The sequence below is a fragment of the Eptesicus fuscus genome, chromosome 18 (assembly GCF_027574615.1).
Source record: "Eptesicus fuscus isolate TK198812 chromosome 18, DD_ASM_mEF_20220401, whole genome shotgun sequence".
Taxonomy (NCBI): domain Eukaryota; kingdom Metazoa; phylum Chordata; class Mammalia; order Chiroptera; family Vespertilionidae; genus Eptesicus; species Eptesicus fuscus.
Genome location: NC_072490.1, coordinates 35,347,095 through 35,364,090, shown reverse-complemented (window position 1 = coordinate 35,364,090; position 16,996 = coordinate 35,347,095).

Here is a 16,996-nt window from a genome sequence, read left to right as displayed (position 1 = left end):
TCTAGCTATAATTTCATGTTGTTTTTCCACTTCTAAATAATTTTTACATATTGTTACATAGTCCTAATAATTATATTTTTTCATAGCTGTTGTACCATGATTTATTCAATTATATTTCTATTAGAGAACTTACGTTGACTTCCAATTTTTACCATTATTAACATAGTAAAACCATAGACATTCTCAATTTTCAGGAAAGGAACTACTTGATCAAAGATTATGATGTCAGGTAGCTTTTGATAGATATTGCTATACTGCTTTCTATAAAAGGGTTTTCCAATTTGAAGTTTATCAACCATTTTCACCTCACTTTCCAGCACACAATATTAGTATCTTTTTAAGTGTTAACCCTTTGCACTCGCTTGCTTTTTTCTCGATTCCTTTATTCTAATGCTAACCGTGTCGAGTCACATTCGACATCCAAGTGCAAAAGGTTAATATATAGTTATAAAAGCTATATTTAACTATTTTAATATATATTTCTATTAGTACAGGTAAGGTTGAATGTTTTCCCTAACGTTTGTTTATAGATATATTATGTGAAAAAATTGCCTTGTCTTTTGGCAATTTACTTGCTGATTTGCTTACATGGAAACTACTGTTTGTCAATGAGGTGTTTTCTTCCCTCCCTCCCTCCCTCCCTCCCACCTTCCCTCCCTCCCTCCCTTCCTCCCTCCCTCCCGTCTGTCTTCCTCCCCCTCTCCCCTCTCCCTTGTCCCCTCTTTCCTCTCCCTTGTCCCTCTCGCCCTCTCCATTACCTTTTCTCCCTTTTCTCTTCGTCTTCCCCTTCTCTCTTCCCCTTCCCCCTCTCAACCCAGCATCTCCCCCTACCTTGTGCCCTCCCTGTCTCGTCTCCCCATTGAATCTCTTAGCAGCTGGTCATTAAGACTGTCTCAAGGTAGATATTATACTGACACATCCTTTGCTTCAGCTGGCAGGCTGACAGAAGAAGCTTCCATAGAATTTTTAAGGCTAGCCAAGCCTCTAATTCTCTCTCATCAGTTTTCTTATAGCTCCCCCGCTTCTCCGCCCCCAAGCGTAGGAAGGCAGGAGACCTAGATCCTAGCCCTAATACTAAATTGTTGTATGCTCTTGAAAACCACATGTCCCTTCTCTTGACTGAGGTTTTCTAATTTATAAAAAGGGGAGGGGGGGTTGGATTGGGACTTGTGGTGCCATGGGCCATCCTCAGGGCCAACTGTGGGAAGATCCAAGTCGGAGATAACTTTGGATCCTCTGTATATTATGACAACTCTGATTTTATTTTTTGTATACCTATTGAGCTTCTTTCTGAGATCTTAGTTAAAGCAAAGGATTATATGACAAATATAAACTTGAAATCCACTAGAGTAGACAATCTCTACTAATTGAAAGTATCACTTTGTGAAAACTGAAAACTTTGTGAAATATTATTAGTGACAAAACTAAATGAGCAAAATTTTCATCTTTAACATTAAAAAAAATACAAGGCCTTCATGCTATCCTTTGACCACCATGAGGGAACAGAGGGGGTATAACTAATTTTGCCTAGGATAAGGAGTTTGGAAGGGTTAAACAAAGAGAGACAACTGAGCTGGACTTGAAGAATAGAAGTTTACTAGGTGAATTAGGAGATTAGGGGGAATAAGGCATTTCAGAGGAATGAGGCCAAAAGGCATAAAAGACATTGCTATTTTGGAAATATTGTATTCATTGTGCAGATATTTTGTATTACGAAAGGAGAATGAGGCATGCTAGGAGATGAGGTTGGGAGGGTTACTGGACTACTTTGTAAAGGGATTTGAGTGTTACAGTGATCAGGACTAATGAAGAATTGGAAACATCATTTGAATTAGTACTGTTTAATAAATTTTGTGTTCCTTTAGACTCAGGACCCCTGATCCACACAGCAATATTTGTTTGTTTGTTTTTATTTATTTATTTTCCTTTTAATTCTAATCTACAGAGTTCTTTATTATTATGAACTATTTCAAACACTTAGAACTATACCAGAAATAATATAAAAATACTGTATACTATCACACAGGCCTAATTCTAATAGACATTAACATGTTGCCATGTGTGCTTTAAATCTCCAAATATCACCATTAACTCTCAGTTGGTGTACATATTGTGTATATTATGCACACAGCAATATTTAGATGCTAGCTATGGCAATTGTGCTCACACACTCAGAAATGTTTTTGATTAGGGAGAGCCTTGGTTACCTGCAGTCTACATTAATTTCTTCTTAATTGGCTCAGTTTTGAGTATATGTGTAAATGCTTGTGTAAAACAAAAGGGAAGGGCAGGGGGAGGCTTTGATGATAGGCAGCAAGTTTCCACACTGTATTAATAGACTCAGTTATGCCCTTACCATTTATACTCATCATCAGTGATGGAAGTGGCGAGATTGTAATTTTACTTCCTGTGTAAAAAATTAGAGTTAGCTTTGTGGCTCAGGCTTCCCAGCTCTTCTTCATAACAGATCTCCACATTCTTTCCCAGAAACATATGTTTATTTGTAATGAATCCATTTGTGGTCATTGGAGCAGTGTGCCTTTTCATTCTCTTGTCAAACTCCCATCTCTCTGCCTAGAGATCCGCAGAGACTGACATAATGACCCTGTGAATTGCAGTAGGTTGGGAGTCAGGTTCCCAATTAAAATGCCCATTTGCCCCCTGTTTACCACTTGTGCCCTTGAGATGTCCCTAGATGTCATGAATCCTGTCCTGGTTGAGGACAGGTTTCAGATTGGGGAATAATACCTGCCCATTTGGGCATAATGTCAACTTCATCCATTTTACAAAACAGGAGGAGTGAACTGACATTAATAGAAAAGTTATTTGACCAGGCATTTTACATACATTATCTCATTGAATTCTTACACTTCCAAAGAGATGTTATTGCCATATTACATATGAGCAGATGGTTAAGTAACTTCCCCAAAGTTACATACAGCTAAAAAATCAAAATGAGGATTTGAATTTTTCTGTCTGAATTTAAAATCTATGTTTTTCTCCATTCATGATTCTGACAGCAGAATAATTGTACTATTCAAGTCATAGCAATTTTGTAGTTCAATGGAAAAAAGTTTAGGGAGAGGACTTTAGGCAGTAAGGTCAGAAAAGAGGTTTTAGAGAATCAACACTTGATCAGAAAAATAACCTTCATAAAGTATGTAGAGTAAAGAGTTATAAGTAATTTTAGTACTTACCTCACTTTGGGAATGGAAACATTATGCTGTGGCTAATGATGAATTTAGATAGTTTCCAGGTGTGAGGCAGAATAGGAAGTGAGATTGATATGCAATGTAGATTGGGCTTCCTTTTTTTTTTTTTTTTTTTTTTAAAGGGGATATAATTTGCATACCATAAAAATCACCTTTTTAATGTGTACAATTCATTGGTGCTAGTATATTCACAAGGTTGTATAACCATCACCACTAGCTATCTAATTACAGAACATCTTCATCACTCCATGAAGAAACTCCATACTCATTAGCAGTCATTCTCCATGTCCCCTTTCTCCAGTCCTAGGCAACCACTTATTTACTTTTTGTTTATGGGTTTGCCTATTATAGACATTTCATGTAAATGAAATTATACAACATATGACCTTTTTTCCTATGTCTGGCTTCTTTCACTTAGCATATGTTTTCAAGGTTTATCTACATTGTAGAATATATTAATACTTAGTTCCTTTCTTTGGAATTTTATGCCTTTATTCCTTTTTTTTTTTTTTTTTTTAATCTTCACCCGAGGATATTTTTCCCATTGATTTCTAGAGAGACGAGGAAGGGAGCGTGGGAGAGAAACATCAACATGAGAGAGACATATTGGCTGGCTGCCTCCCATACATGCCACTACCAGGGTTGAGGAACCTGCAACCGAGATAAGTGCCCTTGACCAGGAATCCAACCCATGAACCTTCGATCCACAGGTTGACACTCTAACCACTGAGAAAACTGGCCAGAGCCCTTTATTCCTTTTTATATAATATTCCAGTGTATGGATGTACCACCTTTTATTTATCCATTCATCAGTTGATGGACATTTGGGTTGTTTCCACTTTTGTGCTATTATGGATAATGCTGCTATGAACATTTGTGTATAAGTTGTTATGTGAACATATGTTTTCAGTTCTCTTAGGTATATATCTGGTGGAATTGCTGGGTTCTATGGTAATTCTGTGTTTAACTTTTTAAGGAACTGCCAAATTGTTTTCCAATATGATTGCACCATTTTAAATTCCTACCAATTCCTTGACAACACTTGTTATTGTCCTTTTTAAAAAAAGTATAGCCATCATAGTATGTGTGAAGTGGTATCTCATTATGGTATGCCTACTGATTAATGATGCTCAGCATATTTTCATGTGCTTATTGACTACTTGTATATCTTTTTTATAGAAATGTGCATTTAAACCCTTTCACATTTCTGAATTGGGTTGGTTAAATTGGGTCTTTTTGTTGTTGAGTTGCAAATACTTTCTTCCTTTCAATGAAATATTTTTCACTTTTATTCCTTATAAAATTTCAAATTTATTTCAATGTCTACTTTCATTTTTAAATTAAAGTGATTGGGGGGGAAACCAAGATGGCGGCATAGGTAAACACCTAAACTGCTGCCTCGCACAACAATTTCAAAACTACAACTAAAAGACAAAACGTCTGTCACCCAGAACCACGGGAATCTGACTGAATGGAAGTTCTACAACTAGAAGGAAAGAGAAAAGAGCATTGAAACGTTCACAAGCGCTGAAAAGCTGAGGTACGAGGCGCGTGAATCAGGCTGGCGGCAGGCGACTGGGTGCGCTGTTTTTTTCAACCCGAAGGGAGACAAGCTCCTGATTACTCTGAACTCCAGTTTCTGGGGAGACGCTGGGGACCCAAACTCCTATGGGGAGAAGCTGGACTGTCTGCCATTGGGTCAGAAAGTGAGGGTGGCTTTCTTGCAGAGGTGATAGCATCAATCATTGTTTACTATGCTGGGGTGTGAGACGCGGGGACGGGGAAACTCGGAGACACAGAGACGGCTGACTGGCAGCCATCGCTGTTTGCCACGCCCTAGCCTAGTGACTCCCTGAGACCCCACCCCGCACAATCTACAAACCCACCCAAGCTCCACACAGCGGCTTTTGCATGTAAATGGCCCGCCCTATCACAGCTTATCCTAACAAACTGCAGCTCTGGTCAGACAGCTCCAAAACCTCCAAACCCCAAGCAAAGAGGAGAAAACTGTAGTTCTCACTGTAGCTCCTGCTGGGTGGACTCAAACAGTAGCTGACCTGCACCCCATTGGAGATCCAGGAACCAGTGTACCTAGTGGTCAGTGTGAGATGACACCAGATTTCAACTTCTCACATCCATAAGTGACACATTCAAGAGGCAGACTCAGTGAGCACCAAAGCCCCACTGAAACAAGGCCTGCCCCATAAGCGTGTCTCCAGCACAGCAGTTCTTCCATTATAGACACAGTGGGTCCTCACAGCCAATTGGCCTGGAGGTCAATTCTTCCCAGTGTACCAACAGCAATCAAGGCTTAACTACATCAAGACTTTGCACTCAGCCCACAAAGGGGTGCACCAAGAGTGTCCACCTCAGGTGATAGGGGAGGCTGAACCACTGGGCCTTATAGGTCACCTACCACAGAAAACTACTCCATCAACACAGGGAAGCAGCAAAATGCGGAGACAAACATGTCACGAAGGAAAGAAATGGAGGAAAGCAAACTATTGGACATAGAGTTCAAAACCACATTTATAAGGTTACTCAAGAATCTTCTAAAAACCACCGAGAAACTTGATGAGACCTCCGAGGAGCTTAGTGAGACCTTCAAGGACCTTAATGAGAATGCCAAAAAAATGGAAAAGGACCAGTCAGAAATTAAGCATACACTGTCTGAAATAAAGAATATACAGAAATTCAACTGTAGATCAAAGGACCCCAAGAATCAAACCAAAGATCTGAAATACGAGGAAACAAAAAACACCCAACTAGAAAAACAAAAAAGAATCCAAAAATATGAAGGTAGTGTAAGGAGCCTCTGGGACAACATTAAGTGTACCAACATCCGAATTATTGGGGTGCCAGAAGAAGAGAGAGAGCAAAATATTGAAAACCTATTAGAAGAAATAATGACAGAAAACTTTCCCTACCTGGTGAAAGAAATAGACTTACAAGTCCAGGAAGCGCAGAGAACCCCAAACAAGAGGAATCCAAAGAGGACCACACCAAGACACATCATAATTAAAATGCCAAGGGCAAAAGACAAAGAGAGAATCTTACAAGCAGCAAGAGAAAAACAGTTAGTTACTTACAAGGGAGTACCCATATTACTGTCAGCTGATTTCTCAACAGAAACTATGCAGGCCAGAAGGGAGTGGCAAGAAATATTCAAAGTGATGAACAGCAAGGACCTACAACCAACTACCCAGCAAAGCTTTCATTCAGAATTGAAGGTCAGATAAAGAGCTTCACAGACAAAAAAAAGCTAAAGGAGTTCATCACCACCAAACCAGGATTATATGAAATGCTGAAGGGTATTCTTTAAGAAGAGGAAGAAGAAGAAAAAGGTAAAGATAAAAATTATGAACAACAAAATGACAACAAATACATACCTACCAACAAGTGAATCTAAAAATCAAGTGAATAAAAAAGCTGATGAACAGAATGGACTGATGAATATAATAGAATCAGGGACATACAAAGGGAGTGGACTGACAATTCTCAGGGGGAAAGGGGGTGTGAGGGGTGCGGGAAGAGATTGGACAAAAATCTTACACCTATGGATGAAGACAGTGCGGGGTGTAAGGGCATGGGGTGAGGTGGGGAATCAGGTGGAGAGGAGCTATGGGGGTGGGGGGAAGAGGAACACCTGTAATAATCTGAACAATAAAGATTAAAAAAAATAAAGCTATTGGGCGCAACTTCTGTAATTTAAAATTAATTATCAGAAATGAGGAAAATGTTAATAAGCTATTAAATACTGACTGTGAGTAAAATGATCAGACCATGCATTTATAAAAGCCATGTTTCATAGTAAAGAGTTCCAGTTATATTACTTAACGGAAAGAAATATCCTTTAGCTTTTTATTTCTAATTATAACACATTCTCATTTTGACATAATTTATCTTTTACACCCAATTACTACTATGTTGAACAAAGTTTTCCCAAATGTTAAGCCTTTCTTTTCCATTTATGAAATATTATTTACTCTTAAGAGTTCCTTAAAAGAAATTTGAAATTTTAATTTTCACCATGAACTTGTTTGATCAAAAAGTATAGGACATGAGTTAAAACAAAAAAATGGAATAAAAAATGCTGTCTGTATAATCAGCAAATTATCAGCTAAGACATTTTAACCCCTTCACATTTCTACTTAGCACAGGTAAGAATAAACTGGTTCCAAAGTGCCAGTTTGGCATTTTTACTGCAAGCTTTAAAACCATAGCGTTACTTTACTCAACAAGTCATCTCTAAGGAAATGGCAGTGTTCATAAGTACAAAAATTGTTATATCCATTAGGTGGAATTCTACATAGTCAAAGTAATAAGATAATTTTTTTAATATAAAATTAGACTTTAAAAGGGCAGAATGTCTGATAATTACCAGTATCTCAAAGGCTAAAATGAGAAAAATGCAGAAAATTGTAGTACTCATTGATTAATATTTTGCTTTGAAAAAGCCAGAAATGATTCTAGTCTAAGAAATAATGATAAAAGATGTAATTAACATACTATATCTCTTATAAGCCAAATCACACTTTTCACCTAAGGACAATTCTGATTTTTGCATTCTTAGTTCCTTTGTCCAGAATAGGACCTCATTTTAAGCCATTATTTGAATAGAGTTCATAATCTAAAGTCATTTTTCTCCACAGGATGTTTACATTTCAGGACATAAGCTGCAAAATGGCAAATGACTAAGTCAGTTATAAAGAATATGTAGCATAATAAATGCCATCCTATATAATAAAAGGCTAATATGCAAATAGTTTGAACAGCGGGACAACTGAACAACCGGTTGTTATGATGTCCACTGACCACCAGGGGGTGCGCGCAGACCATGGCAGGCATCGGCTGCAGGTGGCAGAGCACGGAACATGGCAGGCGTTAGCCGCGGTGGTATGGTGGAGCAGGTGAGTGGGGGTGCCAGACCAAGGCAGGGCACCGGTCACTGTCATCAGGGCGAACCTCTGGTGGTTACTGAAAATTCTTTGCTCCTGCGTGCCACGGTCCCACCCATTGCTCGCACCTGCTGCCGGCACTGTCCCCACTGTCCCCACTGTCCCCACTGTCCCCACAGGTGGGACTTGCACGCTGCTGGCGCTGGAGCCACCACTCGCACCCGCTGCCGGCACCTGGCACCAGCCCCGCTCTCCCCTCAGGGCTTCCCTACCACCCCCTGCTGATGAGGGGTGATTGGGGCTGGCAGCTGCTTCTCGCATCCGCTGCCGGTGACAGCCCCGCTTGCACCCGTAGCCAGCGCTGGAGCCACTGCTCGCTTGGCGCCTTCAGTGGGTGCAAGCAATGGCTTCAGATTAAAGACAGTACATTATTAAAAGGTTTTTTAAGTGTTTTTCCCTAAGGCAGTGGTCTGCAAACTCATTAGTCAACAGAGCGGCAACCCGAATGTGGCTCTCGAGTTTCGAGATTAAGGTCACTTAATCTACTATATACTAAGTAGTGGTGGCCCTATATTGCAGAAGAGAAAATGAAGAGGCAGGTCATATAAAACTATAGCACATATTGTCACGTATATGTGACAATAAATACACAATTCTTTGATAATGACAATAAAATGATTTCTTAGGGATTCAGCTTCCTAAAGATTATTGGAATTTGATGAGAGAAGGACTGGCAAGTGTGTAGTTGCAGACAGAAAAGACAGCGAAAGTAGACTTTGGAGTGGAAAAGTAGGAGGTAGGAGGTCTTTGGATTAGCAAATTAATCTAGTTCTGCTGAATAGGAGAGAAGATTGGTAACAAAATTCTGCATAGTGATTGCAGTTATGCATCACTTAAAAGCAGGGTTACATTCTGAGAGATGCATTGTTAAGCAATTTTGTTGTTATGTGAACATCATAGCATATACGTACAAAAACCTAGATGGTATAGCTTACTACACACCTAGGCTATATAGTATAGCATGTTACTATACCAAACAACATGAAATTAAATTAAGCACAAAAGAAAATGTTGCAATTAAGAGGAATGGTAAACACGAGATGTATGAGGCTGCCAGGGCATAACACGGCATACTTTTTTTTTTTACAGCAAACCTTTTTTATAAGTAGAAAGAGTACAGAGTACACTCTAAAGTAATGATAAAAAGTATAGTGAATACACAAGCCAGTACCATAGTCGTTTATTATCATTGTCAAGAATTATAGACTGTACATAATTGTAGGTGCTATACTTTTATACGACTGGCAGTGAAGTAGGTTTGTTTATTCCAGCATCATCATAAACATGTGAGTAATGCATAGCACTACGATGTTATGACAGCTAGTAGGTGACAGGCATTTATCAGCTCTATTATAATCTTATAGGATCACTGTTGTAGATGCGTCCCATCATTGACATTTTATGGAACATGGCTACTTTTGATGGAAGCCAAGGTGAGGCATTGGGGTGTAGTTTTAATGGTAAATTCTTACCAATGTAAGCTCTATTTCTTAAAGTGAGCAGTAGGTACATGAGTGTTCTTTTTTATTATGAAGCTTTATAACCTCTGTATACATCACATTTTTAATATAGTCAATATTTCATTCAAAAAAGGAAATAAAAGAAAGATGTAGGAATAAAGAAAGGGAATCAAACTAATGTGATAACAATGGAAAAGCCAGGCAGCCTTTGCTTAATGTATGTTGTATTATAATTATCTTGCCCATTTGGAGTTATTAGAGGGAATATGTGCTTCTCTATTCTGTTCCGTGACCTATAATTGACAGGTAGTTTCTTAGAGATGGGTTTTGGGAAGAGGAAAAAAGATGAAGCTTGGAAACAGATTTTGTTTCTACTTCTCAGAGGAGAAAGTGGTGGGTGTGGGAGTGGAAGCTCATGTGTCCAGGCATCAAACTTGGCAGACAATTCCCTCAGAGCAGATGGAGTGAGGATTTCATTGCCTGACAGACTGACTCAGATCTGCCTCCCTGTAGCCAGACACTACTGGGTATGGCATAAATCTCTGTCAAAAGCTGCAGGATCATGTTATTCTTCCTTCAACTCTAGCAATAGCAAATTCTAACTTTCCCATATGAAGAGCTTCCCAGGACTCTGGCCAACCAAGTGTTCTGCAAAGAGCTGATGTGTTTGACTTCGGTTGTTTACAGGGTTAGTAGCTTTGATGAAATGTGCATTTATTAGGCTGAAGTGTTTAAGCAGAAGTGACTTCAGTGGATTACTCTCCCAACCCATGTTGAGGATTTTACATTGGATTTGATTGCCTGTGTATCCTCTATACTATTTTTCTGCCCTGAGATGATGAGAAATGTGAAATAGAAGCTCCTATACAGTCCAGTGATTGGTTTAGTGAGGTTAACACAGGAAAAAACCCTGGAAAAGACTCAGAATTATTGCCTAAGAATTAAGTGCTGCCTGGCTTGTGTGGCTCAGTGGTTGAGCGTCAACCTATGAACCATGAGGTCACAGTTTGATTCCCGGTCAGAGCACATGCCCGGTTGTGGGCTCGATCTTCCACATGCATTGATGTTCCTATCGCTCTCTCCCTCTCCCTTCCTCTCTGAAATTAATAAAAAATATGTTAAAAAAAGAAAAAAAAAGTAAATGGTTTCCCAGAAATTACATATCTTGCTGCCAGTCATGATTTTAGCAACCAGTGAAGAAGAACACGTTCTGGATTAGTGCCACAGGCTTTTAGTTAGTATGTCCTTGCCTTTAGTCTCTCTCCTGCCAATTTAGACTGTAAATGCTGCCAGGATTTTTCCCCCTAAAACCCTGCTTTCATCATGGCAATCTCCATTCAGGTACCTCCAGTAGCTGATGCTCTGCATCAAGTCTAGGTGTACTGTCTAGCTTTGAAATTTGTTATAACTGGCCTTAATGTTTTATCTTCCTTCCCACCATTCATTCCTTTCTTCCCTAGCTAAAACCTACCTGTCTTATAAGACTTAGCTCAATTTCTTCCTCCTTTAAACTAGCATTGATCACTGACTTCTCTGTTCTTTCAAACATACATAGTAATTTACAAATAATTTAGTGGTAAATTGTTTTATAATCTTTATTTGTATATTAGTGTTGGACTGTGAGCCCTTTGAAGTTATAGACCTTTTTTTTTTTCTCTTATATCCCCATGGTATTTAAAACGGCACCTGGAATATATCAGTACATTTTGTTAAATAATTAATTATTGGAAGTTTTGTAAATAATGCCTAGCATTTGTATTTTATCTTAGAGTTCAAAAAATGCTTTCACGTTTATTATCTTACTTAATTCTCCCCCCAGTTTTGTGATATTCCCATTGAAAGATGAAGAAATGGAACCTTAAAGAGCTGATACAATTTGCCGAAAGTCTCACAGTTGTTCACTGGTAGAGTCGGAACTTGTGCCCAAGTTTTTGGGTATGTTGAAAATGCCAACTTGCCTCCAAAATCCCAATTTTGCTTAAGGGAATTTTAGATATTGTTATTTAATACCATGGAAATATTGTGGGAGTGCAATGAAAAGGCAATGTTTTCCTATGAACTAGACAGTTATAAAAGATGTGAATGTTTCAGACTCAACTGTATTTGAAGAAAGAAGGTTGAATAGTGTTCCCCTCCAAAATTCATGTCCACCTAGCACTCAGAATGTGACATTTTTTGGAAATAGGGTCTTTGTAGATGTAGTTAGTTAAGGATCTTGGGGTGAAGTCATCCTATATTTAGGATGGACTCTAAATCCAGTGACTAGTGCCCTAATGAGAAGAAGAGAGGATATAGAGAAACAGAGAGGACAAAGCTATGAGAAGATGGAGGCAGAGATGGGAGCTGTGTAGCCAGCATGTCAAACTCAAAGGCTAACATGGGCCAAATAAACAAGGTTTAAGTTTATATGTGCTGCAAGAAAACAAAAGCTTCAATTATCATAGAAGTGTAGGTTTATTTTGGTAGAGACATGATGAATACAAAGGACTGAAATAAATGAGTAATTGTTAACATAAAATAATAGATCATTTTAATAAAAATTAAAATTTTTTCGCCGAGACCGGTTTGGCTCAGTGGATAGAGCGTCGGCCTGGGGACTCAAGGGTCCCAGGTTCGATTCCGGTCAAGGGCATGTACCTTGGTTGCGGGCACATCCCCAGTGGGGGGTGTGCAGGAGGCAGCTGATCGATGTTGCTCTCTCATCGATGTTTCTAGCTCTCTATCCCTCTCTCTTCCTCTCTGTAAAAAATCAATAAAATATATATAAAAAAATTTTTTCTTGAACATTAACTTACCAGACACTGAATAACTGCACCAATTAATGTGTAACACAAATCTATTTTTCTTGTTCTCCAAAAGCGAACTATTTCCTGTTGCGCACACCAAACAAGTCAGTACAAGACTAATGACATGGCAGTCGGCTGCTAAAATATTTGTTGCTAGTAAGAGTGGAGAGAAATGGTGCGCCTGCACGTAAGGCGTGTAAGGGAAATGAATGCAACATGATTATAATAGTTATTAGCGAATGTTGTAGTTCATTATTAATAAATATGTATAACAGGATATTGTAAAAATTAAGTTATGAAATTTTTATTAAAATGTTTCTTACATACCGTTATATTGGCTGGGCTGCAAAAATATTTGTTGTGGGCCACATGTGGCCCGAAGCCCACGAGTTTGACATGCTTGCTGTGTCGCTGAAGCTAGGAACAGCAAGGATTGCTGATAGCCACTAGAAGCTGGAAGAAGCAAGGAACTATGGTCTACTACTGCCTTTGAGGGAACATAGCCCTACCAACACCTTGATTTCAGACTTCTAGTCTCCCAAACTGTGAGAGAATAAAATTTACAAGTTTTAAGCCACTACATTGTGGTAATTTGTTATGGCAGTCTTAGGAAACTAATACAGAATGGAAGAAAAATTAATATTTACTAAAAGGTGGGATATGTCTTAAGCACTTTATTATTATTTTTTAAAATCCTATATAATAAAAGCCTAATATGCAAATTGACTGAACGGCGGAACGACTGGTTGCTGTGATGTGCACTGACCACCAGGGGGCAGATGCTCAACGCAGGAGCTGCCCCAAGCCTGCAGACCCCAGGCCAGCCAAGGTGGGTGCCAGCAGGGGCCCCCGATCATCCCGCCGGTCGCCCCACAGATCGGCCCTGATTTCCAGCCAGGCCTAGGGACCCTACCCGTGTACAAATTTCGTGCACCGGGCCTCTAGTGTGTGTGTGTGTGTGTGTGTGTGTGTGTGTGTGTGTGTGTGTGTGTATTGACTTCAGAGAGGAAGGGAGAGGGAGAGAGAGATAGAAATATTAATGATGAGAGAGAATCATTGATCGGCTGCCTCCTTCACGTCCCACACTAGGGGATCGAGCCTGCAACTCAGGCATGTGGCCTGACTGGGAATTGAGCCTTGACCTCCTGGTTCATAGGTTGACGCTCAACCACTGAGCCACACCGGTGGGCTGTCCTAAGCACTTTAATATGTTATTTTACTTTAATTCCCAGCAACTTTATGTAGGTAGAGATTATTTATCCATATTTTACAGGTCAGAAAAATACGGCTCAGAAAGATAAAATAGAAAGCCTATGTTTTAAGAATATTCTATCATTCTGTTTTTAGCTGCTTAATTTCTTCTGTTAATTGTCTGAGAATTTATTTTGTGGCCCCCAAAATGACAGGGCACTGAATTGTGATGGTCCATCCCTACTAGAATGGTTAAAGATGTGAAAGGTGGATTAGTTAAAAGAGGGCCAGAAAGTCTCATACGACCTTTCTTCTGGGATTGACTTTCAGCATCTGTCTCCCCCAACATCTTTTCCTATTCCTCACCGCTTACATATTTATACCTTCTTTATGAAACTTTTCTAAATTCCTCTTCAATTAATATTCTCCCTGTCTCTTCCTCTTTATCTCTCTATCTCATCTGAAACTCCATAGCAGTTTATATGTGATTTCTGCCTGTTTCTTATTTGCCAGGTATATTGCAAGCTTCTTGAGGATGAAGATATTATCTTGTTCATTTTTGTATCTTCCATATTGCCTCCTAGTAATCCTTATTCATAATATCAGATAATTAATTGTTAGTTGAATTTGTTTTCCTCTCCTCCCTCTTCCCCAATTTCCAGATTGCAAGGCCAACCTTTGGAAGGGAAGGTTCATCTTTGGTTTCTTCCTGTCTTCCTTCTTAGTGACATCATTATCCCTTTTGGTGTGCTCTACACTTTCTCTAGGCGTTGTTATCTGTGACTCTTAATTCTCTTTTGAAGTGATTGCTGTGCTCTATTCCAAATCACATAAGAGATTTGTCTTTCACATATGTTATAACCATGTTATATGTCTGCCTCCAAATTGCAAACTCCTCAAATGGAAGGGTTTTTCTTGCTAATTCTTATATCCAAAATACTTAATTTATTTGCTTCACATTCATTAAATGTTGGTTAAGTTAAAAGTGTGTTTTGTTTTTTTTTACCTAGGATATTTGTATTTCTTTAGGAAAATTCGTAGTCTGATAGGCCTCCCAAATTCAATTTAATTTTGTGGTAGACTTTTAAAATATTTATTAAATTGATTAGTGGTAGACTTTAAAAAATATATTAACAAGAAGTAGGGTAGTGCCCTGCTGGCATGGCTCAGTGTTTGAGCATCGACCTATGAGCCAGGAGGTCATGGTTCGATTCCCGGGCAGGGCACATGCCCAAGTTGCGAGCTTGATCCCCAGTGTGGGGCATGCAGGAGGCAGCAATCAATGGTTCTCTTAGCATTGACGTTTCTATCTTTCCCTCTCCCTTCCTCTCTGAAATCAATAAATTTTAAAAAAGAAAAAAAAAAGGAAGTCGGATCGAGGTCTGTGCTATGAACCTTTGATTCCCCTAGTATTTAACCTTATAGGTTACCCTCTATTTTATATGGCTGGTCCTGCCAGGTATAGATGGGAAGCAGATTACAAGACCAAGATTATCTTGAAAGTAATGCTGAAACTCTCCACATGGAACAGAATTATTTCCTGCCAAGTCTTGTGAAGCTGTCTTTTCATGAATATAGCTTTTAGGAGATAAAGAAAAATATTTTAAACTTCAGATAATACAAGGTTTTGAGCTGATTGAGATCTTTTTTTTTTTTATAATTTCTTCCTCTAAGAAGAATAATATAGTATGATGGCATAGTATAAGAGAAAGAACACTGAATTGAAAGTCACAGTGCAAGTTCTGGTCCCAAATATGGCTCTAATTAGTTTTGTTGTTTTGCCTGCCCCCCTCCCCCGGCCCCAAAGTCTATTCCCCCCTTTTTTTTAAATCCTCACTGGAGGACATGTTCATTGATATTTTTAGAGAGAAGGGAAGAGAGAGAGAGAAAAAGATATTGATGTGAGAGAAACATCTATTAGTTGCCTCACCTGTTTACTCCAACCAGGGATTGAACCTAGAACCTAGGTGTATGTTTCTTGACCAGAATCGAACCCTTTTGGTGTAAGGGACAAAGCTCCAACCAACTGAGCTATACCAGTCAGGGCCATTTTTTCTCTTTTTGTACCGGTGTCCAGATTTTCCTCTGGGGAGCCATATTCTCCTCAGAACTCAAGCCCGTGCTTTGGACAGAGCCCACTTCATTGTGGTTTCAAGAATGGGCATGTGATTCTGATCATGGAGATTGAGTTAGGAATGGCCCCAATCTCAGTTTGTATCTATGCCTGACTTTCGACCAGATTTTTAGAGAAGGTATATATTCTTTTCATACTCGACATGAACCTGGGAGGATGTAAGACTGGGGTCTTCAGGAGAAGTTCTACTTGGGAATGAAGCCAAAACAGAGATGAAGAGCAACCAAGTTCTTTAAACTCCTAAAATCAGTTGAACTAAAAACCAGGACTTTTCAAATATGTGAATTAGTAAATTATATTTTTGCCTAGTTTACACTTGCAAATGTAACATTCCTTACTGGAAAAGTGATTAAACAAGCTTTTCTGAGCCTTTATTTTAATATATTTAAAATGAGTACATTGGACTCATTAAGAGGTAGATTTACTTCTATCTTCATATCTGTTTGAAATCAACTGGATTTAAAAAAATCAGAATAAATCCAGATTGGTAGCCTAGATGTTCTTGGTGCTAAATTGTCATTATGTTTTCCTATAGTTAAACCTCACCACTGATGTTTCAGTGGATTTATAAAATCAATAGCATTATCACTTATCATCTCTGTAAACTTGGCCAAATCTTTTAGCCTTTGAGTTATAGTTTCCTGTCCTAGTATGCTGATAATCCTCTTGCTCAGCTTACAAAGTCATATGGTAGAATGAAACCAGAGGGTCAGAAGGGAAGTAGGATTCAGACGAGGAGAGGTAAAGGCATGAACATGAACAGCATAAGCAAAAGCAGAAAAGAATGGCAATTCTTCTTTAAGTCAAATTTGTTCAGACTCCTGGTGGAAGGTTATATTTGTCTTTTCCACTGCCTGACTAATTAGGATATTGAAAGATTTGAAATAAGATCCTTGTGGAAAAGTAAAGGCTCCAGAAACATGAAAGAAAATTTAGTAACTGTCTAAAATTATTTTGCTCTATAGTCAAAAGATTCTGAGCAAACTATTTTTCATTCTGTTAGAGGAGAGAACTGGGGGAATAGGTATGAGATGTTTGGAATCTGATGAAGACATTTGATTAAACATTAGAACCCATCAAAAATTGGAGTCCTCTTTTATCTTGGGTCATGATCATCTAGTTTTATATAAATATGTGGTGGAGCCACTGAAATTTCTAGACAAGCAACTGGATCCCTTTTAACTATAAGTTTACCTGGTTGTGGCTCTTGTTGTGAATTATAGCATATTCCTGCTATTGGGGAATAAGAACAATA